This window comes from Solea solea, unplaced genomic scaffold, assembly GCF_958295425.1.
Source record: "Solea solea unplaced genomic scaffold, fSolSol10.1 scaffold_26, whole genome shotgun sequence".
Taxonomy (NCBI): domain Eukaryota; kingdom Metazoa; phylum Chordata; class Actinopteri; order Pleuronectiformes; family Soleidae; genus Solea; species Solea solea.
Genome location: NW_026704112.1, coordinates 702,501 through 725,000, shown reverse-complemented (window position 1 = coordinate 725,000; position 22,500 = coordinate 702,501). Strand labels below are relative to the sequence as shown.

Sequence of the window (22,500 nt, the reverse complement as noted above, 5' to 3'; positions counted from 1 at the left end):
CTTTTGAGCCCCTCCACGAGCAGGGGGCCTTGCCTGGTCTATAAAAGGAGTCTGTGTCACCTGCCCGTCGGCTTACGGCCACACCACCCTGAGCACGCCCGATCTCGTCTGATCTCGGAAGCTAAGCAGGGTCGGGCCTGGTTAGTACTTGGATGGGAGACTGCCTGGGAATACCAGGTGCTGTAAGCAGCTCTGTGTCACACCGAGCAGTACAAACTGCCGGGCCGTTTCCCAGCTCCTCCGGGCTTCTGAAATGGTGAGCTGCTCCTGGCATCGCTTCAATATCAGCAGTACCCCACCAGCAAAAATTATGCAGTCAAGATTCCCACGTTTGGGGAATTTGCAGGGGTCAGCACAACCAGAGTGCAATGGCTGAGCCTCGCCCTGGGTGAACCACCTTCTTGATCATGGTGTCTCCCCTGCCAGGTAAGTATGAGGTGCACTTGCCCAGCACTGGGTGGCTGTTCCCAGACACAGCTCTTTGGCCGATGGTGCAGGAAATGGATAGTCCCAGAGTCCAATGCCTTGACTCAGGTGCTCGTTAATGCTGTGCTGTGTTCAACTTCAACCTCCAGCACACATTGGAGAGGAAACACTCGACCTTTTCACTGGCATACCTGGCTGTCATTTCCTATAGATTCAGCAACAACTGGACCTGACGGCACCAACAGCAGCTTACCCATCTCGGTGTAGCTTCCAAATACTGGAATAGAGTGTAGCAGGTAGTGGCGATAAAGGCTCAAGTGCAGTGTGTTCGGAAGGCTGACTTTTGAGCCCCTCCACGAGCAGGGGGCCTTGCCTGGTCTATAAAAGGAGTCTGTGTCACCTGCCCGTCGGCTTACGGCCACACCACCCTGAGCACGCCCGATCTCGCCCGATCTCGTCTGATCTCGGAAGCTAAGCAGGGTCGGGCCTGGTTAGTACTTGGATGGGAGACTGCCTGGGAATACCAGGTGCTGTAAGCTTTTACACTGCAGCACACTTTTACACTGCAGCACGCTTTTACACTGCTGCTTCCTTACAAGAAACGTGGGCTTGCAATTACGTTGACGCACGGGCACACGTTAATGTCCTTCCAGTTTCAGCCTTGCTTTGGTTTTCACAGAAAAAAAGAGAACGGTGCACCGTTCCTGGTGGCACTGCAATACCAGGTCAATGCAAGGAGTGAAGAGAGCAAGCCCCAGGTTTCACAGCCCAATGCTCAAAAATGCATTTAATATTTAATCCCCATATATAGGACATATCTGATATTAAACTGATAAGAACAGATACTACACTTGATCTTAGCCAAAAGGCCGAGAAGCGATGGCCCGCCAGTGTCTGGGGCCAACTCAAGATCTTGGCGCACAAGTTACTTGTTGTGGTGCCATGTTTCTGAAGTGCGCATAACAAAGGCTGCTGCCGATCACCTCTGCCCCCAGGTGATCTAAGCGCACCTCTGAGCCGTGACGGACAGCTGCTTGACATTTGACACACTCAAAGGGCGCAGCCATACAGCAAAGCCCACCAAAAATAACTTAAACTCTCGGACGTTCCTCTCCACGGAAGTCTTTAGTAAAAGGCGAAAGACTTGTGCATTTTGAAGAAAAACCAGAGTCGACATAGCCCCTCTCCTTGAGAGCAGCCAAGGAGTCTATCCGCCGGAGTCACCACAGTCTCGGTCGGCCCGGCCGGCCACCTTGGGACAGCCTTTCTTCAACGTTTTTGGTTTGCCGGCCAATCAACCGCCCACATTTGACTGCATGTTTGGAAGCGCATTCTTACTGTTGGTTGTGTGCTGCAGTTTTCTATCAATCGCTGAGGCTGTGGCACACCTCCAAGGTTTAGTGGTAGATGTGAGTGCATGAGCAAAGCAGCTCTGTGTCACACCGAGCAGTACAAACTGCCGGGCCATTTCCCAGCTCCTCCAGGCTTCTGAAATGGTGAGCTGCTCCTGGCATCGCTTCAATATCAGGTCAATGTACAGGAGTGGACGGAACAAGCGCCAAAGTATTAACCGTTGGCATGATGGCCATGGATCCATCTCCAACAATCCAGTTCTCCTACAAAGAGCCGGGAAAGGGAGCATGACATTTCCTTAGAGCTAAAAGACAACACCCACAACCATCCCATTCCCAGCAACTTGGAAAGACAGGGGATGTCGCTCTGCGAGCACGTGAGAAGCCTGGAGATGGGCACACAAGGCGGAACTTTGGGCGGCTGACCTTTGCTTACAACTACGTCATCGGGGGAGAGCGCGGACGCAGTACCCCACCAGCAAAAATTATGCAGTCAAGATTCCCACGTTTGGGGAATTTGCAGGGGTCAGCACAACCAGAGTGCAATGGCTGAGCCTCGCCCTGGGTGAACCACCTTCTTGATCATGGTGTCTCCCCTGCCAGGTAAGTATGAGGTGCACTTGCCCAGCACTGGGTGGCTGTTCCCAGACACAGCTCTTTGGCCGATGGTGCAGGAAATGGATAGTCCCAGAGTCCAATGCCTTGACTCAGGTGCTCGTTAATGCTGTGCTGTGTTCAACTTCAACCTCCAGCACACATTGGAGAGGAAACACTCGACCTTTTCACTGGCATACCTGGCTGTCATTTCCTATAGATTCAGCAACAACTGGACCTGACGGCACCAACAGCAGCTTACCCATCTTGGTGTAGCTTCCAAATACTGGAATAGAGTGTAGCAGGTAGTGGCGATAAAGGCTCAAGTGCAGTGTGTTCGGAAGGCTGACTTTTGAGCCCCTCCACGAGTAGGGGGCCTTGCCTGGTCTATAAAAGGAGTCTGTGTCACCTGCCCGTCGGCTTACGGCCACACCACCCTGAGCACGCCCGATCTCGTCTGATCTCGGAAGCTAAGCAGGGTCGGGCCTGGTTAGTACTTGGATGGGAGACTGCCTGGGAATACCAGGTGCTGTAAGCTTTTACACTGCAACACACTTTTACACTGCAGCACGCTTTTACACTGCTGCTTCCTTACAAGAAACGTGGGCTTGCAATTACGTTGACGCACGGGCACACGTTAATGTCCTTCCAGTTTCAGCCTTGCTTTGGTTTTCACAGAAAAAAAGAGACGGTGCACCGTTCCTGGTGGCACTGCAATACCAGGTCAATGCAAGGAGTGAAGAGAGCAAGCCCCAGGTTTCACCGCCCAATGCTCAAAAATGCATTTAATATTTAATCCCCATATAGAGGACATATCAGATATTAAACTGATAAGAACAGATACTACACTTGATCTTAGCCAAAAGGCCGAGAAGCGATGGCCCGCCAGTGTCTTGGGCCAACTCAAGATCTTGGCGCACAAGTTACTTGTTGTGGTGCCATGTTTCTGAAGTGCGCATAACAAAGGCTGCTGCCGATCACCTCCGCCCCCAGGTGATCTAAGCGCACCTCTGAGCCGTGACGGACAGCTGCTTGACATTTGACACACTCAAAGGGCGCAGCCATACAGCAAAGCCCACCAAAAATAACTTAAACTCTCGGACGTTCCTCTCCACGGAAGTCTTTAGTAAAAGGCGAAAGACTTGTGCATTTTGAAGAAAAACCAGAGTCGACATAGCCCCTCTCCTTGAGAGCAGCCAAGGAGTCTATCCGCCGGAGTCACCACAGTCTCGGTCGGCCCGGCCGGCCACCTTGGGACAGCCTTTCTTCAACGTTTTTGGTTTGCCGGCCAATCAACCGCCCACATTTGACTGCATGTTTGGAAGCGCATTCTTACTGTTGGTTGTGTGCTGCAGTTTTCTATCAATCGCTGAGGCTGTGGCACACCTCCAAGGTTTAGTGGTAGATGTGAGTGCATGAGCAAAGCAGCTCTGTGTCACACCGAGCAGTACAAACTGCCGGGCCATTTCCCAGCTCCTCCAGGCTTCTGAAATGGTGAGCTGCTCCTGGCATCGCTTCAATATCAGGTCAATGTACAGGAGTGGACGGAACAAGCGCCAAAGTATTAACCCTTGGCATGATGGCCATGGATCCATCTCCAACAATCCAGTTCTCCTACAAAGAGCCGGGAAAGGGAGCATGACATTTCCTTAGAGCTAAAAGACAACACCCACAACCATCCCATTCCCAGCAACTTGGAAAGACAGGGGATGTCGCTCTGCGAGCACGTGAGAAGCCTGGAGATGGGCACACAAGGCGGAACTTTGGGCGGCTGACCTTTGCTTACAACTACGTCATCGGGGTAGAGCGCGGACGCAGTACCCCACCAGCAAAAATTATGCAGTCAAGATTCCCAGGTTTGGGGAATTTGCAGGGGTCAGCACAACCAGAGTGCAATGGCTGAGCCTCGCCCTGGGTGAACCACCTTCTTGATCATGGTGTCTCCCCTGCCAGGTAAGTATGAGGTGCACTTGCCCAGCACTGGGTGGCTGTTCCCAGACACAGCTCTTTGGCCGATGGTGCAGGAAATGGATAGTCCCAGAGTCCAATGCCTTGACTCAGGTGCTCGTTAATGCTGTGCTGTGTTCAACTTCAACCTCCAGCACACATTGGAGAGGAAACACTCGACCTTTTCACTGGCATACCTGGCTGTCATTTCCTATAGATTCAGCAACAACTGGACCTGACGGCACCAACAGCAGCTTACCCATCTCGGTGTAGCTTCCAAATACTGGAATAGAGTGTAGCAGGTAGTGGCGATAAAGGCTCAAGTGCAGTGTGTTCGGAAGGCTGACTTTGAGCCCCTCCACGAGCAGGGGGCCTTGCCTGGTCTATAAAAGGAGTCTGTGTCACCTGCCCGTCGGCTTACGGCCACACCACCCTGAGCACGCCCGATCTCGTCTGATCTCGGAAGCTAAGCAGGGTCGGGCCTGGTTAGTACTTGGATGGGAGACTGCCTGGGAATACCAGGTGCTGTAAGCTTTTACACTGCAGCACACTTTTACACTGCAGCACGCTTTTACACTGCTGCTTCCTTACAAGAAACGTGGGCTTGCAATTACGTTGACGCACGGGCACACGTTAATGTCCTTCCAGTTTCAGCCTTGCTTTGGTTTTCACAGAAAAAAAGAGAACGGTGCACCGTTCCTGGTGGCACTGCAATACCAGGTCAATGCAAGGAGTGAAGAGAGCAAGCCCCAGGTTTCACCGCCCAATGCTCAAAAATGCATTTAATATTTAATCCCCATATAGAGGACATATCAGATATTAAACTGATAAGAACAGATACTACACTTGATCTTAGCCAAAAGGCCGAGAAGCGATGGCCCGCCAGTGTCTGGGGCCAACTCAAGATCTTGGCGCACAAGTTACTTGTTGTGGTGCCATGTTTCTGAAGTGCGCATAACAAAGGCTGCTGCCGATCACCTCCGCCCCCAGGTGATCTAAGTGCACCTCTGAGCCGTGACGGACAGCTGCTTGACATTTGACACACTCAAAGGGCGCAGCCATACAGCAAAGCCCACCAAAAATAACTTACACTCTCGGACGTTCCTCTCCACGGAAGTCTTTAGTAAAAGGCGAAAGACTTGTGCATTTTGAAGAAAAACCAGAGTCGACATAGCCCCTCTCCTTGAGAGCAGCCAAGGAGTCTATCCGCCGGAGTCACCACAGTCTCGGTCGGCCCGGCCGGCCACCTTGGGACAGCCTTTCTTCAACGTTTTTGGTTTGCCGGCCAATCAACCGCCCACATTTGACTGCATGTTTGGAAGCGCATTCTTACTGTTGGTTGTGTGCTGCAGTTTTCTATCAATCGCTGAGGCTGTGGCACACCTCCAAGGTTTAGTGGTAGATGTGAGTGCATGAGCAAAGCAGCTCTGTGTCACACCGAGCAGTACAAACTGCCGGACCATTTCCCAGCTCCTCCGGGCTTCTTAAATGGTGAGCTGCTCCTGGCATCGCTTCAATATCAGGTCAATGTACAGGAGTGGACGGAACAAGCGCCAAAGTATTAACCCTTGGCATGATGGCCATGGATCCATCTCCAACAATCCAGTTCTCCTACAAAGAGCCGGGAAAGGGAGCATGACATTTCCTTAGAGCTAAAAGACAACACCCACAACCATCCCATTCCCAGCAACTTGGGAAGACAGGGGATGTCGCTCTGCGAGCACGTGAGAAGCCTGGAGATGGGCACACAAGGCGGAACTTTGGGCGGCTGACCTTTGCTTACAACTACGTCATCGGGGGAGAGCGCGGACGCAGTACCCCACCAGCAAACATTACGCAGTCAAGATTCCCACGTTTGGGGAATTTGCAGGGGTCAGCACAACCAGAGTGCAATGGCTGAGCCTCGCCCTGGGTGACCACCTTCTTGATCATGGTGTCTCCCCTGCCAGGTAAGTATGAGGTGCACTTGCCCAGCACTGGGTGGCTGTTCCCAGACACAGCTCTTTGGCCGATGGTGCAGGAAATGGATAGTCCCAGAGTCCAATGCCTTGACTCAGGTGCTCGTTAATGCTGTGCTGTGTTCAACTTCAACCTCCAGCACACATTGGAGAGGAAACACTCGACCTTTTCACTGGCATACCTGGCTGTCATTTCCTATAGATTCAGCAACAACTGGACCTGACGGCACCAACAGCAGCTTACCCATCTCGGTGTAGCTTCCAAATACTGGAATAGAGTGTAGCAGGTAGTGGCGATAAAGGCTCAAGTGCAGTGTGTTCGGAAGGCTGACTTTGAGCCCCTCCACGAGCAGGGGGCCTTGCCTGGTCTATAAAAGGAGTCTGTGTCACCTGCCCGTCGGCTTACGGCCACACCACCCTGAGCACGCCCGATCTCGTCTGATCTCGGAAGCTAAGCAGGGTCGGGCCTGGTTAGTACTTGGATGGGAGACTGCCTGGGAATACCAGGTGCTGTAAGCTTTTACACTGCAGCACGCTTTGACACTGCTGCTTCCTTACAAGAAACGTGGGCTTGCAATTACATTGACGCACGGGCACACGTTAATGTCCTTCCAGTTTCAGCCTTGCTTTGGTTTTCACAGAAAAAAAGAGAACGGTGCACCGTTCCTGGTGGCACTGCAATACCAGGTCAATTCAAGGAGTGAAGAGAGCAAGCCCCAGGTTTCACTGCCCAATGCTCAAAAATGCATTTAATATTTAATCCCCATATAGAGGACATATCAGATATTAAACTGATAAGAACAGATACTACACTTGATCTTAGCCAAAAGGCCGAGAAGCGATGGCCCGCCAGTGTCTGGGGCCAACTCAAGATCTTGGCGCACAAGTTACTTGTTGTGGTGCCATGTTTCTGAAGTGCGCATAACAAAGGCTGCTGCCGATCACCTCCGCCCCCAGGTGATCTAAGTGCACCTCTGAGCCGTGACGGACAGCTGCTTGACATTTGACACACTCAAAGGGCGCAGCCATACAGCAAAGCCCACCAAAAATAACTTAAACTCTCGGACGTTCCTCTCCACGGAAGTCTTTAGTAAAAGGCGAAAGACTTGTGCATTTTGAAGAAAAACCAGAGTCGACATAGACCCTCTCCTTGAGAGCAGCCAACGAGTCTATCCGCCGGAGTCACCACAGTCTCGGTCGGCCCGGCCGGCCACCTTGGGACAGCCTTTCTTCAACGTTTTTGGTTTGCCGGCCAATCAACCGCCCACATTTGACTGCATGTTTGGAAGCGCATTCTTACTGTTGGTTGTGTGCTGCAGTTTTCTATCAATCGCTGAGGCTGTGGCACACCTCCAAGGTTTAGTGGTAGATGTGAGTGCATGAGCAAAGCAGCTCTGTGTCACACCGAGCAGTACAAACTGCCGGGCCGTTTCCCAGCTCCTCCGGGCTTCTGAAATGGTGAGCTGCTCCTGGCATCGCTTCAATATCAGGTCAATGTACAGGAGTGGACGGAACAAGCGCCAAAGTATTAACCCTTGGCATGATGGCCATGGATCCATCTCCAACAATCCAGTTCTCCTACAAAGAGCCGGGAAAGGGAGCATGAAATTTCCTTAGAGCTAAAAGACAACACCCACAACCATCCATTACATTACATTACATTACATGTCATTTAGCAGACGCTTTTATCCAAAGCGACTTACAATAAGTGCATTTAAACATTTGGGTACAAATAAGAGCTAGAAGTAAGTAAGAGCTTCAAGTAAATCAAACTATGAAGTGCTAGTCATAAGTGCGATATTTATATATATATATATTTTTTTTTTTTTTTTTTTTTTTTGTCGTCGTCATTATCGTCTTAGTCGAGATAGAGTCGGAAGAAATGTGTTTTTAGTCGGCGGCGGAAGATGTGGCGGCTTTCCGCTGTCCGGATGTCGATGGGGAGCTCGTTCCACCATTTGGGAGCGAGGACAGTGAACAGTCTCGAGTTCTGTAAATGCCTCTGCGATCCTCTCAGTGAGGGGGCAGCGAGCCGGTTTGTCGATGCAGAGCGAAGTGGGCGGGCTGGGGTGTAGGTTTTGATCATGTCCTGGATGTAGGCTGGACCGGATCCGTTTGTAGCATGGAACGCAAGCACTAGAGTCTTGAAGCGGATGCGAGCAGCTACAGGAAGCCAGTGAAGGGAGCGGAGGAGAGGTGTAGTGTGGGAGAATTTTGGTAAGTTGAAGATCAGTCGAGCTGCTGCATTCTGGATGAGTTGCAGGGGTCGTATGGCACACGCAGGGAGACCAGCCAGGAGGGAGTTGCAGTAATCCAAGCGTGAGATGACAAGAGCCTGGACCAGAACCTGTGCCGCCTTCTGGGTTAGAAGAGGCCGTATCCTTCTGATGTTGTACAACATGTATCTGCAGGATCGAGCTGTTGCAGCAATGTTGGCAGTGAGGGAGAGATGGTCATCAAGTGTCACACCCAGGTTCCTTGCGGTATGAGACGGAGTTACCACAGAGTTGTCGAGGGTGATGGTTAGGTCTGTGGTGGGAGAGCCCTTTCCTGGGAGAAAAAGAAACTCAGTCTTGTTGAGATTGAGTTTCAGGTGATGGTCAGACATCCACTGAGAGATGTCGGTCAGACAAGCGGAGATCCGTTCCGCTACATTTGTGTCGGAGCTGGGAAAAGAGAGGATGAGTTGGGTGTCGTCGGCGTAGCTGTGATAGGAAAAACCATGAGAGAGAATAACAGAACCAAGAGAGTTGGTGTATAGAGAGAAGAGGAGAGGGCCCAAGACAGAACCCTGAGGGACCCCAGTAGCTAGAGGACAGGGTTCCGACACAGATCCTCTCCAGGTTACTCTGTATGTTCGGTTTTGAAGATAGGACGAGAGTAGGGTAAGTGCAGATCCTGAGACACCTAGTTCTTGAAGGGAGGAAATAAGGATCTGGTGGTTAACTGTGTCAAACGCTGCAGAAAGGTCCAAGAGGATGAGCACAGAGGAGAGAGAGGCAGCCCTGGCAGTGTGGAGTTGCTCAGTGACAGCAAGGAGTGCAGTTTCGGTCGAGTGACCTGCTTTAAAACCAGACTGAAGAGGATCAAGAAGGTTGTTCCGGTGAAGGTAGGAGGAGAGTTGATTAAAGATAGCACGCTCCAGAGTTTTGGAGAGAAAAGGAAGAAGAGGAGGTTAGAGAAGATCGAGAAAAGTTTTTTGGGGTTAGAGAAAGAGGATTGAATTTTAGTCTGATAGAAAGATTGTTTGGCTGCAGAGATAGAGGCAGTGAGGGTGGAGAGAAGAGAGTGATAGGAAAGCAGGTCGTCAGGGAGTTTTGATTTCCTCCATTTCCTTTCTGCTGCCCGTATCGTGGCTCTCTCAGTACGCACTGAGTCCGACAACCACGGGGCTGGGGAGGACTTACGAACCCGCCGTGAAGTAAGAGGACAGAGAGAGTCAAGAGAGGAGGACAGAGTACAGAGGAATGTGTCTGTGGCAGAGTTGGGATGCATGAGGGAGAAGGAGTCAGCTGAAGGAAGTGCTGATAGAACAGTTGAGGAGAGAGAGGAGGGAGAGAGAGAGCGAATGTTGCGACGGACAAGTGCAGTATCTGATGAGATGAGATCATCAGATTGGGAGAGTGGGAGAGAGTAGGAAATGAAGAAATGATCAGAGACATGAAGTGGAGTTACCGTGAGGTCGGAGGTGGAGCAGTTTCTGGTGAAGATGAGGTCAAGGTGGTTGCCAGCTTTGTGAGTTGGTGGAGAAGGAGCAAGTGAGAGAGAAAGAGACGAAAGTAGAAATAGTAGATCGGATGACTTCTCTGACTGGATGTTGAAGTCACCAAGAAGAACAAGTGGTGGGCCATTTTCTGGGACGTTTGAGAGGAGGACATCTAGTTCCTCCAAGAAGTGTCCCAATGGGCCTGGTGGACGGTAGATGACAATAATGATTAGTTTGACTGGGTGAGTTACAGTTACAGCATGAAATTCAAACGACTGTGAAGAGAAGTGTGGCAGTGGGTAAAGAGTGAAAGTCCAGTTGGGGTTGATGAGCAGACCTGTCCCACCACCTCTTCCAGTGGATCTGGGTGTGTGGGAGAAGGAGTGGGCGGAGGAGAGAGCTGCAGGGGTGGCTGTGTTGGAGGGTGTTATCCAAGTCTCAGTGAGAGCAAGGAAGTCCAGGCATTGCTCAGTAGCAAAGCCGGAAATGAACTCAGTCTTGCGGGTAGCTGACTGGCAGTTCCACAGGCCCCCTGCGACAAGGTGTTGGATGTGTGTGGAGCGGGTGGGATAGATAAGTGAGGACAGGTTACGGTGATGCTGTGAGTGATTGTGAGGTTTGTAGTATCTATGAGAAGAGACATGAACAGGAATGGAAAAAAGGCACATATGTGAAAGGTCGAAAACACTTGCAGACAGGTACTTAGCCTCGTTAGCCTCCTTGTTAGACTCCGGTTTAGACTCCTTTGTCTTTGTCTTCCTGAGTGTTTACTCCGGTTTAGACTCCTTTGTCTTTGTCTTCCTGAGTCTTCGTCTGAAGAATCTGCCGCTGAAGCTGCCGCTTCAAAGTCAGTGCTGCTTTTTCAAAGACACCTGATTAGGTGCTGATTAGTTACAGCTGTGTTGGCCACTCCCCTTTGCCAGTGAAACTTCTCACCTGGTGATGGTGATGGCTCAATAGAAACTAGGTCAAAGCAGCAACAATAACAACTTTCTCTTTGACCTAGCAGACAAAATATCTTTACAAAACTTTCACCTTAATTAAACAGACAAGTCAAAAGTCACAAAAGTCAAGCAACCAGCTACATACAATAGCAATTATTGAAATAGCAACCAAATAAGAAAGACCTACAGAAGTGATACTTAGCTTAATTCCAGTAGTCCTATGAGATACCCAGATAGTCCAAATGCACACGCACACACACAAATGCCCATCCCATTCCCAGCAACTTGGAAAGACAGGGGATGTCGCTCTGCGAGCACGTGAGAAGTCTGGAGATGGGCACACAAGGCGGAACTTTGGGCGGCTGACCTTTGCTTACAAATACGTCATCGGGGGAGAGCGCGAACGCAGTACCCCACCAGCAAAAATTATGCAGTCAAGATTCCCACGTTTGGGGAATTTGCAGGGGTCAGCACAACCAGAGTGCAATGGCTGAGCCTCGCCCTGGGTGAACCACCTTCTTGATCATGGTGTCTCCCCTGCCAGGTAAGTATGAGGTGCACTTGCCCAGCACTGGGTGGCTGTTCCCAGACACAGCTCTTTGGCCGATGGTGCAGGAAATGGATAGTCCCAGAGTCCAATGCCTTGACTCAGGTGCTCGTTAATGCTGTGCTGTGTTCAACTTCAACCTCCAGCACACATTGGAGAGGAAACACTCGACCTTTTCACTGGCATACCTGGCTGTCATTTCCTATAGATTCAGCAACAACTGGACCTGACGGCACCAACAGCAGCTTACCCATCTCGGTGTAGCTTCCAAATACTGGAATAGAGTGTAGCAGGTAGTGGCGATAAAGGCTCAAGTGCAGTGTGTTCGGAAGGCTGACTTTTGAGCCCCTCCACGAGCAGGGGGCCTTGCCTGGTCTATAAAAGGAGTCTGTGTCACCTGCCCGTCGGCTTACGGCCACACCACCCTGAGCACGCCCGATCTCGTCTGATCTCGAAAGCTAAGCAGGGTCGGGCCTGGTTAGTACTTGGATGGGAGACTGCCTGGGAATACCAGGTGCTGTAAGCTTTTACACTGCAGCACACTTTTACACTGCAGCACGCTTTTACACTGCTGCTTCCTTACAAGAAACGTGGGCTTGCAATTACGTTGACGCACGGGCACACGTTAATGTCCTTCCAGTTTCAGCCTTGCTTTGGTTTTCACAGAAAAAAAGAGAACGGTGCACCGTTCCTGGTGGCACTGCAATACCAGGTCAATGCAAGGAGTGAAGAGAGCAAGCCCCAGGTTTCACCGCCCAATGCTCAAAAATGCATTTAATATTTAATCCCCATATAGAGGACATATCAGATATTAAACTGATAAAAACAGATACTACACTTGATCTTAGCCAAAAGGCCGAGAAGCGATGGCCCGCCAGTGTCTTGGGCCAACTCAAGATCTTGGCGCACAAGTTACTTGTTGTGGTGCCATGTTTCTGAAGTGCGCACAACAAAGGCTGCTGCCGATCACCTCCGCCCCCAGGTGATCTAAGCGCACCTCTGAGCCGTGACGGACAGCTGCTTGACATTTGACACACTCAAAGGGCGCAGCCATACAGCAAAGCCCACCAAAAATAACTTAAACTCTCGGACGTTCCTCTCCACGGAAGTCTTTAGTAAAAGGCGAAAGACTTGTGCATTTTGAAGAAAAACCAGAGTCGACATAGCCCCTCTCCTTGAGAGCAGCCAAGGAGTCTATCCGCCGGAGTCACCACAGTCTCGGTCGGCCCGGCCGGCCACCTTGGGACAGCCTTTCTTCAACGTTTTTGGTTTGCCGGCCAATCAACCGCCCACATTTGACTGCATGTTTGGAAGCGCATTCTTACTGTTGGTTGTGTGCTGCAGTTTTCTATCAATTGCTGAGGCTGTGGCACATTCCTCGCTCCCGGGCACACCTCCAAGGTTTAGTGGTAGATGTGAGTGCATGAGCAAAGCAGCTCTGTGTCACACCGAGCAGTACAAACTGCCGGGCCGTTTCCCAGCTCCTCCGGGCTTCTGAAATGGTGAGCTGCTCCTGGCATCGCTTCAATATCAGGTCAATGTACAGGAGTGGACGGAACAAGCGCCAAAGTATTAACCCTTGGCATGATGGCCATGGATCCATCTCCAACAATCCAGTTCTCCTACAAAGAGCCGGGAAAGGGAGCATGACATTTCCTTAGAGCTAAAAGACAACACCCACAACCATCCCATTCCCAGCAACTTGGAAAGACAGGGGATGTCGCTCTGCGAGCACGTGAGAAGCCTGGAGATGGGCACACAAGGCGGAACTTTGGGCGGCTGACCTTTGCTTACAACTACGTCATCGGGGGAGAGCGCGGACGCAGTATCCCACCAGCAAAAATTATGCAGTCAAGATTCCCACGTTTGGGGAATTTGCAGGGGTCAGCACAACCAGAGTGCAATGGCTGAGCCTCGCCCTGGGTGAACCACCTTCTTGATCATGGTGTCTCCCCTGCCAGGTAAGTATGGGGTTGCCCAGCACTGGGTGGCTGTTCCCAGACACAGCTCTTTGGCCGATGGTGCAGGAAATGGATAGTCCCAGAGTCCAATGCCTTGACTCAGGTGCTCGTTAATGCTGTGCTGTGTTCAACTTCAACCTCCAGCACACATTGGAGAGGAAACACTCGACCTTTTCACTGGCATACCTGGCTGTCATTTCCTATAGATTCAGCAACAACTGGACCTGACGGCACCAACAGCAGCTTACCCATCTCGGTGTAGCTTCCAAATACTGGAATAGAGTGTAGCAGGTAGTGGCGATAAAGGCTCAAGTGCAGTGTGTTCGGAAGGCTGACTTTTGAGCCCCTCCACGAGCAGGGGGCCTTGCCTGGTCTATAAAAGGAGTCTGTGTCACCTGCCCGTCGGCTTACGGCCACACCACCCTGAGCACGCCCGATCTCGTCTGATCTAGGAAGCTAAGCAGGGTCGGGCCTGGTTAGTTCTTGGATGGGAGACTGCCTGGTAATACCAGGTGCTGTAAGCTTTTACACTGCAGCACACTTTTACACTGCAGCACGCTTTTACACTGCTGCTTCCTTACAAGAAACGTGGGCTTGCAATTACACGTTGACGCACGGGCACACGTTAATGTCCTTCCAGTTTCAGCCTTGCTTTGGTTTTCACAGAAAAAAAGAGAACGGTGCACCGTTCCTGGTGGCACTGCAATACCAGGTCAATGCAAGGAGTGAAGAGAGCAAGCCCCAGGTTTCACCGCCCAATGCTCAAAAATGCATTTAATATTTAATCCCCATATAGAGGAGTTATCAGATATTAAACTGATACGAACAGATACTACACTTGATCTTAGCCAAAAGGCCGAGAAGCGATGGCCCGCCAGCGTCTGGGGCCAACTCAAGATCTTGGCGCACAAGTTACTTGTTGTGGTGCCATGTTTCTGAAGTGCGCATAACAAAGGCTGCTGCCGATCACCTCCGCCCCCAGGTGATCTAAGCGCACCTCTGAGCCGTGACGGACAGCTGCTTGACATTTGACACACTCAAAGGGCGCAGCCATACAGCAAAGCCCACCAAAAATAACTTAAACTCTCGGACGTTCCTCTCCACGGAAGTCTTTAGTAAAAGGCGAAAGACTTGTGCATTTTGAAGAAAAACCAGAGTCGACATAGACCCTCTCCTTGAGAGCAGCCAACGAGTCTATCCGCCGGAGTCACCACAGTCTCGGTCGGCCCGGCCGGCCACCTTGGGACAGCCTTTCTTCAACGTTTTTGGTTTGCCGGCCAATCAACCGCCCACATTTGACTGCATGTTTGGAAGCGCATTCTTACTGTTGGTTGTGTGCTGCAGTTTTCTATCAATCGCTGAGGCTGTGGCACACCTCCAAGGTTTAGTGGTAGATGTGAGTGCATGAGCAAAGCAGCTCTGTGTCACACCGAGCAGTACAAACTGCCGGGCCGTTTCCCAGCTCCTCCGGGCTTCTGAAATGGTGAGCTGCTCCTGGCATCGCTTCAATATCAGGTCAATGTACAGGAGTGGACGGACCAAGCGCCAAAGTATTAACCCTTGGCATGATGGCCATGGATCCATCTCCAACAATCCAGTTCTCCTACAAAGAGCCGGGAAAGGGAGCATGACATTTCCTTAGAGCTAAAAGACAACACCCACAACCATCCCATTCCCAGCAACTTGGAAAGACAGGGGATGTCGCTCTGCGAGCACGTGAGAAGCCTGGAGATGGGCACACAAGGCGGAACTTTGGGCGGCTGACCTTTGCTTACAACTACGTCATCGGGGGAGAGCGCGGACGCAGTACCCCACCAGCAAAAATTATGCAGTCAAGATTCCCACGTTTGGGGAATTTGCAGGGGTCAGCACAACCAGAGTGCAATGGCTGAGCCTCGCCCTGGGTGAACCACCTTCTTGATCATGGTGTCTCCCCTGCCAGGTAAGTATGAGGTGTACTTGCCCAGCACTGGGTGGCTGTTCCCAGACACAGCTCTTTGGCCGATGGTGCAGGAAATGGATAGTCCCAGAGTCCAATGCCTTGACTCAGGTGCTCGTTAATGCTGTGCTGTGTTCAACTTCAACCTCCAGCACACATTGGAGAGGAAACACTCGACCTTTTCACTGGCATACCTGGCTGTCATTTCCTATAGATTCAGCAACAACTGGACCTGACGGCACCAACAGCAGCTTACCCATCTCGGTGTAGCTTCCAAATACTGGAATAGAGTGTAGCAGGTAGTGGCGATAAAGGCTCAAGTGCAGTGTGTTCGGAAGGCTGACTTTTGAGCCCCTCCACGAGCAGAGGGCCTTGCCTGGTCTATAAAAGGAGTCTGTGTCACCTGCCCGTCGGCTTACGGCCACACCACCCTGAGCACGCCCGATCTCGTCTGATCTAGGAAGCTAAGCAGGGTCGGGCCTGGTTAGTTCTTGGATGGGAGACTGCCTGGTAATACCAGGTGCTGTAAGCTTTTACACTGCAGCACACTTTTACACTGCAGCACGCTTTTACACTGCTGCTTCCTTACAAGAAACGTGGGCTTGCAATTACACGTTGACGCACGGGCACACGTTAATGTCCTTCCAGTTTCAGCCTTGCTTTGGTTTTCACAGAAAAAAAGAGAACGGTGCACCGTTCCTGGTGGCACTGCAATACCAGGTCAATGCAAGGAGTGAAGAGAGCAAGCCCCAGGTTTCACCGCCCAATGCTCAAAAATGCATTTAATATTTAATCCCCATATAGAGGACATATCAGATATTAAACTGATAAGAACAGATACTACACTTGATCTTAGCCAAAAGGCCGAGAAGCGATGGCCCGCCAGCGTCTGGGGCCAACTCAAGATCTTGGCGCACAAGTTACTTGTTGTGGTGCCATGTTTCTGAAGTGCGCATAACAAAGGCTGCTGCCGATCACCTCCGCCCCCAGGTGATCTAAGCGCACCTCTGAGCCGTGACGGACAGCTGCTTGACATTTGACACACTCAAAGGGCGCAGCCATACAGCAAAGCCCACCAAAAATAACTTAAACTCTCGGACGTTCCTCTCCACGGAAGTCTTTAGTAAAAGGCGAAAGACTTGTGCATTTTGAAGAAAAACCAGAGTCGACATAGACCCTCTCCTTGAGAGCAGCCAACGAGTCTATCCGCCGGAGTCACCACAGTCTCGGTCGGCCCGGCCGGCCACCTTGGGACAGCCTTTCTTCAACGTTTTTGGTTTGCCGGCCAATCAACCGCCCACATTTGACTGCATGTTTGGAAGCGCATTCTTACTGTTGGTTGTGTGCTGCAGTTTTCTATCAATCGCTGAGGCTGTGGCACACCTCCAAGGTTTAGTGGTAGATGTGAGTGCATGAGCAAAGCAGCTCTGTGTCACACCGAGCAGTACAAACTGCCGGGCCGTTTCCCAGCTCCTCCGGGCTTCTGAAATGGTGAGCTGCTCCTGGCATCGCTTCAATATCAGGTCAATGTACAGGAGTGGACGGACCAAGCGCCAAAGTATTAACCCTTGGCATGATGGCCATGGATCCATCTCCAACAATCCAGTTCTCCTACAAAGAGCCGGGAAAGGGAGCATGACATTTCCTTAGAGCTAAAAGACAACACCCACAACCATCCCATTCCCAGCAACTTGGAAAGACAGGGGATGTCGCTCTGCGAGCACGTGAGAAGCCTGGAGATGGGCACACAAGGCGGAACTTTGGGCGGCTGACCTTTGCTTACAACTACGTCATCGGGGGAGAGCGCGGACGCAGTACCCCACCAGCAAAAATTATGCAGTCAAGATTCCCACGTTTGGGGAATTTGCAGGGGTCAGCACAACCAGAGTGCAATGGCTGAGCCTCGCCCTGGGTGAACCACCTTCTTGATCATGGTGTCTCCCCTGCCAGGTAAGTATGAGGTGTACTTGCCCAGCACTGGGTGGCTGTTCCCAGACACAGCTCTTTGGCCGATGGTGCAGGAAATGGATAGTCCCAGAGTCCAATGCCTTGACTCAGGTGCTCGTTAATGCTGTGCTGTGTTCAACTTCAACCTCCAGCACACATTGGAGAGGAAACACTCGACCTTTTCACTGGCATACCTGGCTGTCATTTACTATAGATTCAGCAACAACTGGACCTGACGGCACCAACAGCAGCTTACCCATCTCGGTGTAGCTTCCAAATACTGGAATAGAGTGTAGCAGGTAGTGGCGATAAAGGCTCAAGTGCAGTGTGTTCGGAAGGCTGACTTTTGAGCCCCTCCACGAGCAGGGGGCCTTGCCTGGTCTATAAAAGGAGTCTGTGTCACCTGCCCATCGGCTTACGGCCACACCACCCTGAGCACGCCCGATCTCGTCTGATCTTGGAAGCTAAGCAGGGTCGGGCCTGGTTAGTACTTGGATGGGAGACTGCCTGGGAATACCAGGTGCTGTAAGCTTTTACACTGCAGCACGCTTTTACACTGCAGCACGCTTTTACACTGCAGCATGCTTTTACACTGCTGCTTCCTTACAAGAAACGTGGGCTTGCAATTACGTTGACGCACGGGCACACGTTAATGTCCTTCCAGTTTCAGCCTTGCTTTGGTTTTCACAGAAAAAAAGAGAACGGTGCACCGTTCCTGGTGGCACTGCACTACCAGGTCAATGCAAGGAGTGAAGAGAGCAAGCCCCAGGTTTCACCGCCCAATGCTCAAAAATGCATTTAATATTTAATCCCCATATAGAGGAGTTATCAGATATTAAACTGATACGAACAGATACTACACTTGATCTTAGCCAAAAGGCCGAGAAGCGATGGCCCGCCAGTTTCTGGGGCCAACTCAAGATCTTGGCGCACAAGTTACTTGTTGTGGTGCCATGTTTCTGAAGTGCGCATAACAAAGGCTGCTGCCGATCACCTCCGCCCCCAGGTGATCTAAGTGCACCTCTGAGCCGTGACGGACAGCTGCTTGACATTTGACACACTCAAAGGGCGCAGCCATACAGCAAAGCCCACCAAAAATAACTTAAACTCTCGGACGTTCCTCTCCACGGAAGTCTTTAGTAAAAGGCGAAAGACTTGTGCATTTTGAAGAAAAACCAGAGTCGACATAGACCCTCTCCTTGAGAGCAGCCAACGAGTCTATCCGCCGGAGTCACCACAGTCTCGGTCGGCCCGGCCGGCCACCTTGGGACAGCCTTTCTTCAACGTTTTTGGTTTGCCGGCCAATCAACCGCCCACATTTGACTGCATATTTGGAAGCGCATTCTTACTGTTGGTTGTGTGCTGCAGTTTTCTATCAATCGCTGAGGCTGTGGCACACCTCCAAGGTTTAGTGGTAGATGTGAGTGCATGAGCAAAGCAGCTCTGTGTCACACCGAGCAGTACAAACTGCCGGGCCGTTTCCCAGCTCCTCCGGGCTTCTGAAATGGTGAGCTGCTCCTGGCATCGCTTCAATATCAGGTCAATGTACAGGAGTGGACGGAACAAGCGCCAAAGTATTAACCCTTGGCATGATGGCCATGGATCCATCTCCATCAATCCAGTTCTCCTACAAAGGGCCGGGAAAGGGAGCATGACATTTCCTTAGAGCTAAAAGACAACAGCCACAACCATCCCATTCCCAGCAACTTGGAAAGACTGGGGATGTCGCTCTGCGAGCACGTGAGAAGCCTGGAGATGGGCACACAAGGCGGAACTTTGGGCGGCTGACCTTTGCTTACAACTACGTCATCGGGGGAGAGCGTGGACGCAGTACCCCACCAGCAAAAATTATGCAGTCAAGATTCCCACGTTTGGGGAATTTGCAGGGGTCAGCACAACCAGAGTGCAATGGCTGAGCCTCGCCCTGGGTGAACCACCTTCTTGATCATGGTGTCTCCCCTGCCAGGTAAGTATGAGGTGTACTTGCCCAGCACTGGGTGGCTGTTCCCAGACACAGCTCTTTGGCCGATGGTGCAGGAAATGGATAGTCCCAGAGTCCAATGCCTTGACTCAGGTGCTCGTTAATGCTGTGCTGTGTTCAACTTCAACCTCCAGCACACATTGGAAGGGAACACTCGACCTTTTCACTGGCATACCTGGCTGTCATTTCCTATAGATTCAGCAACAACTGGACCTGACGGCACCAACAGCAGCTTACCCATCTCGGTGTAGCTTCCAAATACTGGAATAGAGTGTAGCAGGTAGTGGCGATAAAGGCTCAAGTGCAGTGTGTTCGGAAGGCTGACTTTTGAGCCCCTCCACGAGCAGGGGGCCTTGCCTGGTCTATAAAAGGAGTCTGTGTCACCTGCCCGTTGGCTTACGGCCACACCACCCTGAGCACGCCCGATCTCGTCTGATCTCGGAAGCTAAGCAGGGTCGGGCCTGGTTAGTACTTGGATGGGAGACTGCCTGGGAATACCAGGTGCTGTAAGCTTTTACACTGCAGCACACTTTTACACTGCAGCATGCTTTGACACTGCTGCTTCCTTACAAGAAACGTGGGCTTGCAATTACGTTGACGCACGGGCACACGTTAATGTCCTTCCAGTTTCAGCCTTGCTTTGGTTTTCACAGAAAAAAGAGAACGGTGCACCGTTCCTGGTGGCACTGCAATACCAGGTCAATGCAAGGAGTGAAGAGAGCAAGCCCCAGGTTTCACCGCCCAATGCTCAAAAATGCATTTAATATTTAATCCCCATATAGAGGACATATCAGATATTAAACTGATAAGAACAGATACTACACTTGATCTTAGCCAAAAGGCCGAGAAGCGATGGCCCGCCAGTGTCTTGGGCCAACTCAAGATCTTGGCGCACAAGTTACTTGTTGTGGTGCCATGTTTCTGAAGTGCGCATAACAAAGGCTGCTGCCGATCACCTCCGCCCCCAGGTGATCTAAGCGCACCTCTGAGCCGTGACGGACAGCTGCTTGACATTTGACACACTCAAAGGGCGCAGCCATACAGCAAAGCCCACCAAAAATAACTTAAACTCTCGGACGTTCCTCTCCACGGAAGTCTTTAGTAAAAGGCGAAAGACTTGTGCATTTTGAAGAAAAACCAGAGTCGACATAGCCCCTCTCCTTGAGAGCAGCCAAGGAGTCTATCCGCCGGAGTCACCACAGTCTCGGTCGGCCCGGCCGGCCACCTTGGGACAGCCTTTCTTCAACGTTTTTGGTTTGCCGGCCAATCAACCGCCCACATTTGACTGCATGTTTGGAAGCGCATTCTTACTGTTGGTTGTGTGCTGCAGTTTTCTATCAATCGCTGAGGCTGTGGCACATTCCTCGCTCCCGGCACACCTCCAAGGTTTAGTGGTAGATGTGAGTGCATGAGCAAAGCAGCTCTGTGTCACACCGAGCAGTACAAACTGCCGGGCCGTTTCCCAGCTCCTCCGGGCTTCTGAAATGGTGAGCTGCTCCTGGCATCGCTTCAATATCAGGTCAATGTACAGGAGTGGACGGACCAAGCGCCAAAGTATTAACCCTTGGCATGATGGCCATGGATCCATCTCCAACAATCCAGTTCTCCTACAAAGAGCCGGGAAAGGGAGCATGACATTTCCTAAGAGCTAAAAGACAACACCCACAACCATCCCATTCCCAGCAACTTGGAAAGACAGGGGATGTCGCTCTGCGAGCACGTGAGAAGCCTGGAGATGGGCACACAAGGCGGAACTTTGGGCGGCTGACCTTTGCTTACAACTACGTCATCGGGGGAGAGCGCGGACGCAGTACCCCACCAGCAAAAATTATGCAGTCAAGATTCCCACGTTTGGGGAATTTGCAGGGGTCAGCACAACCAGAGTGCAATGGCTGAGCCTCGCCCTGGGTGAACCACCTTCTTGATCATGGTGTCTCCCCTGCCAGGTAAGTATGAGGTGTACTTGCCCAGCACTGGGTGGCTGTTCCCAGACACAGCTCTTTGGCCGATGGTGCAGGAAATGGATAGTCCCAGAGTCCAATGCCTTGACTCAGGTGCTCGTTAATGCTGTGCTGTGTTCAACTTCAACCTCCAGCACACATTGGAAGGGAACACTCGACCTTTTCACTGGCATACCTGGCTGTCATTTCCTATAGATTCAGCAACAACTGGACCTGACGGCACCAACAGCAGCTTACCCATCTCGGTGTAGCTTCCAAATACTGGAATAGAGTGTAGCAGGTAGTGGCGATAAAGGCTCAAGTGCAGTGTGTTCGGAAGGCTGACTTTTGAGCCCCTCCACGAGCAGGGGGCCTTGCCTGGTCTATAAAAGGAGTCTGTGTCACCTGCCCGTTGGCTTACGGCCACACCACCCTGAGCACGCCCGATCTCGTCTGATCTCGGAAGCTAAGCAGGGTCGGGCCTGGTTAGTACTTGGATGGGAGACTGCCTGGGAATACCAGGTGCTGTAAGCTTTTACACTGCAGCACACTTTTACACTGCAGCATGCTTTGACACTGCTGCTTCCTTACAAGAAACGTGGGCTTGCAATTACGTTGACGCACGGGCACACGTTAATGTCCTTCCAGTTTCAGCCTTGCTTTGGTTTTCACAGAAAAAAGAGAACGGTGCACCGTTCCTGGTGGCACTGCAATACCAGGTCAATGCAAGGAGTGAAGAGAGCAAGCCCCAGGTTTCACCGCCCAATGCTCAAAAATGCATTTAATATTTAATCCCCATATAGAGGACATATCAGATATTAAACTGATAAGAACAGATACTACACTTGATCTTAGCCAAAAGGCCGAGAAGCGATGGCCCGCCAGTGTCTTGGGCCAACTCAAGATCTTGGCGCACAAGTTACTTGTTGTGGTGCCATGTTTCTGAAGTGCGCATAACAAAGGCTGCTGCCGATCACCTCCGCCCCCAGGTGATCTAAGCGCACCTCTGAGCCGTGACGGACAGCTGCTTGACATTTGACACACTCAAAGGGCGCAGCCATACAGCAAAGCCCACCAAAAATAACTTAAACTCTCGGACGTTCCTCTCCACGGAAGTCTTTAGTAAAAGGCGAAAGACTTGTGCATTTTGAAGAAAAACCAGAGTCGACATAGCCCCTCTCCTTGAGAGCAGCCAAGGAGTCTATCCGCCGGAGTCACCACAGTCTCGGTCGGCCCGGCCGGCCACCTTGGGACAGCC

General features: G+C 51.4%; 38 non-coding genes and 3 pseudogenes across 38 annotated transcripts; 11 read left to right on the top strand and 30 right to left on the bottom strand.

Moving 5' to 3' along the window:
• Nucleotides 1–70: 70 nt before the first annotated feature.
• LOC131452655 (5S ribosomal RNA) lies at nt 71–189 on the top strand. The gene has a single exon (XR_009237427.1). It is a non-coding gene; the product is annotated as a 5S ribosomal RNA (ribosomal RNA).
• Nucleotides 190–266: 77 nt separating this feature from the next.
• On the bottom strand, nt 267–434 carry LOC131452532 (U1 spliceosomal RNA). The gene has a single exon (XR_009237312.1). It is a non-coding gene; the product is annotated as a U1 spliceosomal RNA (small nuclear RNA).
• A 402-nt stretch (nt 435–836) lies between these two features.
• LOC131452669 (5S ribosomal RNA) lies at nt 837–965 on the top strand (annotated as a pseudogene).
• A 149-nt stretch (nt 966–1,114) lies between these two features.
• LOC131452583 (U2 spliceosomal RNA) lies at nt 1,115–1,307 on the bottom strand. Its single transcript, XR_009237362.1, has one exon. It is a non-coding gene; the product is annotated as a U2 spliceosomal RNA (small nuclear RNA).
• Nucleotides 1,308–1,486: 179 nt separating this feature from the next.
• LOC131452602 (U5 spliceosomal RNA) lies at nt 1,487–1,599 on the bottom strand. Its single transcript, XR_009237377.1, has one exon. It is a non-coding gene; the product is annotated as a U5 spliceosomal RNA (small nuclear RNA).
• Nucleotides 1,600–2,225: 626 nt separating this feature from the next.
• On the bottom strand, nt 2,226–2,389 carry LOC131452486 (U1 spliceosomal RNA). The gene has a single exon (XR_009237268.1). It is a non-coding gene; the product is annotated as a U1 spliceosomal RNA (small nuclear RNA).
• A 402-nt stretch (nt 2,390–2,791) lies between these two features.
• LOC131452485 (5S ribosomal RNA) lies at nt 2,792–2,910 on the top strand. Its single transcript, XR_009237267.1, has one exon. It is a non-coding gene; the product is annotated as a 5S ribosomal RNA (ribosomal RNA).
• A 148-nt stretch (nt 2,911–3,058) lies between these two features.
• LOC131452537 (U2 spliceosomal RNA) lies at nt 3,059–3,251 on the bottom strand. Its single transcript, XR_009237317.1, has one exon. It is a non-coding gene; the product is annotated as a U2 spliceosomal RNA (small nuclear RNA).
• Nucleotides 3,252–3,430: 179 nt separating this feature from the next.
• LOC131452601 (U5 spliceosomal RNA) lies at nt 3,431–3,543 on the bottom strand. Its single transcript, XR_009237376.1, has one exon. It is a non-coding gene; the product is annotated as a U5 spliceosomal RNA (small nuclear RNA).
• Nucleotides 3,544–4,169: 626 nt separating this feature from the next.
• On the bottom strand, nt 4,170–4,333 carry LOC131452513 (U1 spliceosomal RNA). The gene has a single exon (XR_009237294.1). It is a non-coding gene; the product is annotated as a U1 spliceosomal RNA (small nuclear RNA).
• Nucleotides 4,334–4,734: 401 nt separating this feature from the next.
• On the top strand, nt 4,735–4,853 carry LOC131452671 (5S ribosomal RNA). The gene has a single exon (XR_009237440.1). It is a non-coding gene; the product is annotated as a 5S ribosomal RNA (ribosomal RNA).
• Nucleotides 4,854–5,002: 149 nt separating this feature from the next.
• On the bottom strand, nt 5,003–5,195 carry LOC131452544 (U2 spliceosomal RNA). The gene has a single exon (XR_009237323.1). It is a non-coding gene; the product is annotated as a U2 spliceosomal RNA (small nuclear RNA).
• Nucleotides 5,196–5,374: 179 nt separating this feature from the next.
• On the bottom strand, nt 5,375–5,487 carry LOC131452632 (U5 spliceosomal RNA). The gene has a single exon (XR_009237405.1). It is a non-coding gene; the product is annotated as a U5 spliceosomal RNA (small nuclear RNA).
• Nucleotides 5,488–6,113: 626 nt separating this feature from the next.
• Nucleotides 6,114–6,276, bottom strand: LOC131452530 (U1 spliceosomal RNA). The gene has a single exon (XR_009237310.1). It is a non-coding gene; the product is annotated as a U1 spliceosomal RNA (small nuclear RNA).
• Nucleotides 6,277–6,677: 401 nt separating this feature from the next.
• LOC131452659 (5S ribosomal RNA) lies at nt 6,678–6,796 on the top strand. The gene has a single exon (XR_009237431.1). It is a non-coding gene; the product is annotated as a 5S ribosomal RNA (ribosomal RNA).
• A 131-nt stretch (nt 6,797–6,927) lies between these two features.
• Nucleotides 6,928–7,120, bottom strand: LOC131452579 (U2 spliceosomal RNA). The gene has a single exon (XR_009237358.1). It is a non-coding gene; the product is annotated as a U2 spliceosomal RNA (small nuclear RNA).
• Nucleotides 7,121–7,299: 179 nt separating this feature from the next.
• LOC131452599 (U5 spliceosomal RNA) lies at nt 7,300–7,412 on the bottom strand. Its single transcript, XR_009237374.1, has one exon. It is a non-coding gene; the product is annotated as a U5 spliceosomal RNA (small nuclear RNA).
• Nucleotides 7,413–11,315: 3,903 nt separating this feature from the next.
• LOC131452479 (U1 spliceosomal RNA) lies at nt 11,316–11,479 on the bottom strand. The gene has a single exon (XR_009237262.1). It is a non-coding gene; the product is annotated as a U1 spliceosomal RNA (small nuclear RNA).
• Nucleotides 11,480–11,881: 402 nt separating this feature from the next.
• On the top strand, nt 11,882–12,000 carry LOC131452660 (5S ribosomal RNA). The gene has a single exon (XR_009237432.1). It is a non-coding gene; the product is annotated as a 5S ribosomal RNA (ribosomal RNA).
• Nucleotides 12,001–12,149: 149 nt separating this feature from the next.
• Nucleotides 12,150–12,342, bottom strand: LOC131452580 (U2 spliceosomal RNA). Its single transcript, XR_009237359.1, has one exon. It is a non-coding gene; the product is annotated as a U2 spliceosomal RNA (small nuclear RNA).
• Nucleotides 12,343–12,521: 179 nt separating this feature from the next.
• On the bottom strand, nt 12,522–12,634 carry LOC131452598 (U5 spliceosomal RNA). Its single transcript, XR_009237373.1, has one exon. It is a non-coding gene; the product is annotated as a U5 spliceosomal RNA (small nuclear RNA).
• A 645-nt stretch (nt 12,635–13,279) lies between these two features.
• On the bottom strand, nt 13,280–13,443 carry LOC131452520 (U1 spliceosomal RNA). The gene has a single exon (XR_009237301.1). It is a non-coding gene; the product is annotated as a U1 spliceosomal RNA (small nuclear RNA).
• A 397-nt stretch (nt 13,444–13,840) lies between these two features.
• LOC131452673 (5S ribosomal RNA) lies at nt 13,841–13,959 on the top strand (annotated as a pseudogene).
• A 151-nt stretch (nt 13,960–14,110) lies between these two features.
• Nucleotides 14,111–14,303, bottom strand: LOC131452581 (U2 spliceosomal RNA). Its single transcript, XR_009237360.1, has one exon. It is a non-coding gene; the product is annotated as a U2 spliceosomal RNA (small nuclear RNA).
• A 179-nt stretch (nt 14,304–14,482) lies between these two features.
• LOC131452596 (U5 spliceosomal RNA) lies at nt 14,483–14,595 on the bottom strand. Its single transcript, XR_009237372.1, has one exon. It is a non-coding gene; the product is annotated as a U5 spliceosomal RNA (small nuclear RNA).
• Nucleotides 14,596–15,221: 626 nt separating this feature from the next.
• On the bottom strand, nt 15,222–15,385 carry LOC131452484 (U1 spliceosomal RNA). The gene has a single exon (XR_009237266.1). It is a non-coding gene; the product is annotated as a U1 spliceosomal RNA (small nuclear RNA).
• Nucleotides 15,386–15,787: 402 nt separating this feature from the next.
• Nucleotides 15,788–15,906, top strand: LOC131452672 (5S ribosomal RNA; annotated as a pseudogene).
• A 151-nt stretch (nt 15,907–16,057) lies between these two features.
• Nucleotides 16,058–16,250, bottom strand: LOC131452542 (U2 spliceosomal RNA). Its single transcript, XR_009237321.1, has one exon. It is a non-coding gene; the product is annotated as a U2 spliceosomal RNA (small nuclear RNA).
• Nucleotides 16,251–16,429: 179 nt separating this feature from the next.
• On the bottom strand, nt 16,430–16,542 carry LOC131452595 (U5 spliceosomal RNA). The gene has a single exon (XR_009237371.1). It is a non-coding gene; the product is annotated as a U5 spliceosomal RNA (small nuclear RNA).
• Nucleotides 16,543–17,168: 626 nt separating this feature from the next.
• Nucleotides 17,169–17,332, bottom strand: LOC131452482 (U1 spliceosomal RNA). Its single transcript, XR_009237265.1, has one exon. It is a non-coding gene; the product is annotated as a U1 spliceosomal RNA (small nuclear RNA).
• Nucleotides 17,333–17,734: 402 nt separating this feature from the next.
• On the top strand, nt 17,735–17,853 carry LOC131452663 (5S ribosomal RNA). Its single transcript, XR_009237434.1, has one exon. It is a non-coding gene; the product is annotated as a 5S ribosomal RNA (ribosomal RNA).
• Nucleotides 17,854–18,020: 167 nt separating this feature from the next.
• On the bottom strand, nt 18,021–18,213 carry LOC131452582 (U2 spliceosomal RNA). The gene has a single exon (XR_009237361.1). It is a non-coding gene; the product is annotated as a U2 spliceosomal RNA (small nuclear RNA).
• A 179-nt stretch (nt 18,214–18,392) lies between these two features.
• LOC131452594 (U5 spliceosomal RNA) lies at nt 18,393–18,505 on the bottom strand. The gene has a single exon (XR_009237370.1). It is a non-coding gene; the product is annotated as a U5 spliceosomal RNA (small nuclear RNA).
• A 626-nt stretch (nt 18,506–19,131) lies between these two features.
• LOC131452515 (U1 spliceosomal RNA) lies at nt 19,132–19,295 on the bottom strand. Its single transcript, XR_009237296.1, has one exon. It is a non-coding gene; the product is annotated as a U1 spliceosomal RNA (small nuclear RNA).
• Nucleotides 19,296–19,696: 401 nt separating this feature from the next.
• On the top strand, nt 19,697–19,815 carry LOC131452648 (5S ribosomal RNA). Its single transcript, XR_009237420.1, has one exon. It is a non-coding gene; the product is annotated as a 5S ribosomal RNA (ribosomal RNA).
• Nucleotides 19,816–19,963: 148 nt separating this feature from the next.
• LOC131452540 (U2 spliceosomal RNA) lies at nt 19,964–20,156 on the bottom strand. Its single transcript, XR_009237320.1, has one exon. It is a non-coding gene; the product is annotated as a U2 spliceosomal RNA (small nuclear RNA).
• Nucleotides 20,157–20,335: 179 nt separating this feature from the next.
• LOC131452592 (U5 spliceosomal RNA) lies at nt 20,336–20,448 on the bottom strand. Its single transcript, XR_009237368.1, has one exon. It is a non-coding gene; the product is annotated as a U5 spliceosomal RNA (small nuclear RNA).
• A 644-nt stretch (nt 20,449–21,092) lies between these two features.
• LOC131452481 (U1 spliceosomal RNA) lies at nt 21,093–21,256 on the bottom strand. The gene has a single exon (XR_009237264.1). It is a non-coding gene; the product is annotated as a U1 spliceosomal RNA (small nuclear RNA).
• A 401-nt stretch (nt 21,257–21,657) lies between these two features.
• LOC131452593 (5S ribosomal RNA) lies at nt 21,658–21,776 on the top strand. The gene has a single exon (XR_009237369.1). It is a non-coding gene; the product is annotated as a 5S ribosomal RNA (ribosomal RNA).
• Nucleotides 21,777–21,924: 148 nt separating this feature from the next.
• Nucleotides 21,925–22,117, bottom strand: LOC131452539 (U2 spliceosomal RNA). The gene has a single exon (XR_009237319.1). It is a non-coding gene; the product is annotated as a U2 spliceosomal RNA (small nuclear RNA).
• A 179-nt stretch (nt 22,118–22,296) lies between these two features.
• On the bottom strand, nt 22,297–22,409 carry LOC131452591 (U5 spliceosomal RNA). Its single transcript, XR_009237367.1, has one exon. It is a non-coding gene; the product is annotated as a U5 spliceosomal RNA (small nuclear RNA).
• Between the last annotated feature and the right edge of the window lie 91 nt (nt 22,410–22,500).